A 5,000-nucleotide genomic window follows, 5' to 3' on the forward strand; every position below is an offset into this window, starting at 1 on the left:
CCGGCCGGAGAGGCAGGATGCGCAGGCCGGGGATCGATCGGGTGGTAAGTGGGTTTAGGCACATCTTCAAATTTCTGCCGTGCCAATGCCATTTTTATGGCTTGTAAATTCATACAATGGTCCCCTAAGCCTTCACGTGAAGTTTCGTTGCAAGATGACTCGTTTTCTATTTTTCACGATTTTCGAAACTTTTTGCGGTTCGGGATTTTTTAGAATTTTTTTAGAAGGAGTTTTCCCCCCAAATTTTGTGGACGTGATCCTTCTATTTTTTTTGGCATGCACAAAAAAATTCAGCTAAAAACTCGAACCGGAGAAGATTTCGTGACCGTTTGAAAAAAGTGTCCCCATTTCAGACACTTCAACGGCTACTGGCAGCAAACCTGTAAAATCTCAAACGCTCTTTAAGGGGGTGTGAGTTCTCAGAGGTTTGATGAGGGATAGGGGGCCAACACAAGGGCCAAGCACCAGCACCCATCGCACGTCATGTGCGCACACCCCCCCGGCCCCCCTCCCAATCGCCGGAACCCCAATGCCGCCGGTCAGGTTCTCCGGCGGTACTCCGGCGATGCTCCGGCGATGCTCCGGCGATGCTGTCCCGAGTGAAAAAAATGCGGCACCAGCACATGCTGGAGCCAAGCATGGGCACCGTGGCTCAAAATCGAACTTCGGCCAAGGCCTCGACCATCAATGGCACATGATGACGCATGGTGATGGCACATGCATCGACCATCATCGGCATAGGCTGCCCTTCGGTACGGGCACTTGCCTCGACCGCCATCGGCACAAGCTGGGCCCTGGTGTGGGTTGTTGCCTCGATCACCAGCGGCACATGCTGAGCCTTGGTGCGGGCGGTTGCCTCGAGCACCATCCGCAGACCCTGGGCCCTGGTGCGGCCGGTTGCCCCGATAACCATCGGCACACGCTGGGCCCTGGAGCGGCCGGTTGCCTCGATCACCATCGGCAAAAGCTGGGCCCTGGTGCGGGCGCTTGCCTCGACCACCATCGGCACACGCTCGGCCCTGGTGCGGTCGGTTGCCTCGAGCACCATCGGCACACGCTGGGCCCTGGTGCGGCAGGTTACCTCGACCACCATCGGCACACGCTGGGCCCTGGTGCGGGCGCTTGCCTCGACCACCATCGGCACACGCTCGGCCCTGGTGCGGTCGGTTGCCTCGAGCACCATCGGCACACGCTGGGCCCTGGTGCGGGCGCTTGCCTCGACCACCATCGGCACACGCTGGGCCCTGGTGCGGGCGCTTGCCTCGACCACCATCGGCACACGCTGGGCCCTGGTGCGGCAGGTTGCCTCGAGCACCATCGGCACACGCTGGGCCCTGGTGCGGTCGGTTGCCTCGAGCACCATCGGCACACGCTGGGCCCTGGTGCGGGCGCTTGCCTCGACCACCATCGGCACACGCTGGGCCCTGGTGCGGCAGGTTGCCTCGAGCACCATCGGCACACGCTGGGCCCTGGTGCGGTCGGTTGCCTCGATCACCATCGGCACACGCTGGGCCCTGGTGCGGGCGGTTGCCTCGACCACCATCGGCACACGCTGGGCCCTGGTGCGGCAGCTTGCCTCGAGCACCATCGGCACACGCTCGGCCCTGGTGCGGTCGGTTGCCTCGAGCACCATCGGCACACGCTGGGCCCTGGTGCGCCAGGTTGCCTCGACCACCATCGGCAGCCTCGACCACCATCGGCACACGCTGGGCCCTGGTGCGGGCGCTTGCCTCGACCACCATCGGCACACGCTCCGCCCTGGTGCGGTCGGTTGCCTCGAGCACCATCGGCACACGCTGGGCCCTGGTGCGGCAGGTTGCCTCGACCACCATCGGCACACGCTGGGCCCTGGTGCGGGCGGTTGCCTCGACCACCATCGGCACACGCTGGGCCCTGGTGCGGGCGCTTGCCTCGACCACCATCGGCACACGCTGGGCCCTGGTGCGGGCGCTTGCCTCGACCACCATCGGCACACGCTGGGCCCTGGTGCGGCAGGTTGCCTCGAGCACCATCGGCACACGCTGGGCCCTGGTGCGGTCGGTTGCCTCGACCACCATCGGCACACGCTGGGCCCTGGTGCGGGCGCTTGCCTCGACCACCATCGGCACACGCTGGGCCCTGGTGCGGCAGGTTGCCTCGAGCACCATCGGCACACGCTGGGCCCTGGTGCGGCAGGTTGCCTCGAGCACCATCGGCACACGTTGGGCCCTGGTGCGGTCGGTTGCCTCGATCACCATCGGCACACGCTGGGCCCTGGTGCGGGCGCTTGCCTCGACCACCATCGGCACACGCTGGGCCCTGGTGCGGCAGCTTGCCTCGAGCACCATCGGCACACGCTCGGCCCTGGTGCGGTCGGTTGCCTCGAGCACCATCGGCACACGTTGGGCCCTGGTGCGGCAGGTTGCCTCGACCACCATCGGCAGCCTCGACCACCATCGGCACACGCTGGGCCCTGGTGCGGGCGCTTGCCTCGACCACCATCGGCACACGCTGGGCCCTGGTGCGGTCGGTTGCCTCGAGCACCATCGGCACACGCTGGGCCCTGGTGCGGCAGGTTGCCTCGACCACCATCGGCACACGCTGGGCCCTGGTGCGGGCGGTTGCCTCGACCACCATCGGCACACGCTGGGCCCTGGTGCGGGCGCTTGCCTCGACCACCATCGGCACACGCTGGGCCCTGGTGCGGCAGGTTGCCTCGAGCACCATCGGCACACGCTGGGCCCTGGTGCGGCAGGTTGCCTCGAGCACCATCGGCACACGCTGGGCCCTGGTGCGGGCGCTTGCCTCGAGCACCATCGGCACACGCTGGGCCCTGGTGCGGTCGGTTGCCTCGACCACCATCGGCACACGCTGGGCCCTGGTGCGGGCGCTTGCCTCGACCACCATCGGCACACGCTCGGCCCTGGTGCGGTCGGTTGCCTCGAGCACCATCGGCACACGCTGGGCCCTGGTGCGGGCGCTTGCCTCGAGCACCATCGGCACACGCTCGGCCCTGGTGCGGTCGGTTGCCTCGAGCACCATCGGCACACGCTGGGCCCTGGTGCGGCAGGTTGCCTCGACCACCATCGGCACACGCTGGGCCCTGGTGCGGGCGCTTGCCTCGACCACCATCGGCACACGCTCGGCCCTGGTGCGGCAGGTTGCCTCGAGCACCATCGGCACACGCTGGGCCCTGGTGCGGGCGGTTGCCTCGACCACCATCGGCACACGCTGGGCCCTGGTGCGGGCGCTTGCCTCGACCACCATCGGCACACGCTGGGCCCTGGTGCGGGCGCTTGCCTCGAGCACCATCGGCACACGCTGGGCCCTGGTGCGGCAGGTTGCCTCGAGCACCATCGGCACACGCTGGGCCCTGGTGCGGTCGGTTGCCTCGAGCACCATCGGCACACGCTGGGCGCTGGTGCGGGCGCTTGCCTCGACCACCATCGGCACACGCTGGGCCCTGGTGCGGCAGGTTGCCTCGATCACCATCGGCACACGCTGGGCCCTGGTGCGACAGGTTGCCTCGAGCACCATCGGCACACTATCGGCCCTGGTGCGGGCGGTTGCCTCGACCACCATCGGCACACGCTGGGCCCTGGTGCGGGCGCTTGCCTCGAGCACCATCGGCACACGCTGGGCCCTGGTGCGGGCGGTTGCCTCGAGCACCATCGGCACACGCTGGGCCCTGGTGGGTTTAGGCACATCTTCAAATTTCTGCCGTGCCAATGCCATTTTTATGGCTTGTAAATTCATACAATGGTCCCCTAAGCCTTCACGTGAAGTTTCGTTGGAAGATGACTCGTTTTCTATTTTTCACGATTTTCGAAACTTTTTGCGGTTCGGGATTTTTTAAAATTTTTTTATAAGGATTTTTGGCCCCAAATTTTGTAGGCATGATCCTTCTATTTTTGTTGGCATGCACAAAAAAATTCAGCTAAAAACTCGAAGTAGAGAAGATTTTGTGACCGTTTGAAAAAAGTGTCCCCATTTCAGACACTTTAACGGCTACTGGTAGCAAACCTGTAAAATCTCAAATGCTCTTTAAGGGGGTGTGAATTCTCAGAGGTTTGATGAGGGATAGGGGGCCAACACAAGGCCAAGTACCAGCACCAATCGCACATCATGTGCGCACACCCCCCCGGCCCCCCTCCCAATCGCCGGAACCCCAATGCCGCCGGTCAGGTTCTCCGGCGGTACTCCGGCGGTACTCCGGCGATGCTCCGGCGATGCTCCGGCGATGCTGTCCCGAGTGAAAAAAATGCGGCACCAGCACATGCTGGAGCCAAGCATGGGCACCGTGGCTCAAAATCGAACTTCGGCCAAGGCCTCGACCATCAATGGCACATGATGACGCATGGTGATGGCACATGCATCGACCATCATCGGCATAGGCTGCCCTTCGGTACGGGCACTTGCCTCGACCGCCATCGGCACAAGCTGGGCCCTGGTGTGGGTTGTTGCCTCGATCACAATCGGCACATGCTGAGCCTTGGTGCGGGCGGTTGCCTCGAGCACCATCGGTAGACCCTGGGCCCTGGTGCGGCCGGTTGCCCCGATAACCATCGGCACACGCTGGGCCCTGGGGCGGGCGCTTGCCCCCAGCACCATCGGCACACGTTGGGCCCTGGTGCGGGCGGTTGCCCCGAACAGCATCGGCACAAGCCGGCCCTTGGTGCGGGCTCCTGGCTCGACCACCATCGGCACACGCTGGGCCCTGGTGCGGGCGGTTGCCTCGAACACCATCGGCACACGCCGGCCCTTGGTGCGGCCGGTTGCCTCGACCACCATCGGCACACGCTCGGCCTTGGTGAGGGCGCTTGCCTCGACCACCATCGGCACACGCTGGGCCCTGGTGCGGGCGCTTGCCTCGACCACCATCGGCACACGCTCGGCCTTGGTGCGGGCGCTTGCCTCGACCACCATCGGCACACGCTGGGCCCTGGTGCGGGCGGTTGCCTCGACCACCATCGGCACACGCTCGGCCTTGGTGAGGGCGCTTGCCTCGACCACCATCGGCA

This window comes from Durio zibethinus, unplaced genomic scaffold, assembly GCF_047325235.1.
Source record: "Durio zibethinus cultivar Kanyao isolate XHJ-2024 unplaced genomic scaffold, ASM4732523v1 HiC_scaffold_3, whole genome shotgun sequence".
NCBI lineage: Eukaryota > Viridiplantae > Streptophyta > Magnoliopsida > Malvales > Malvaceae > Durio > Durio zibethinus.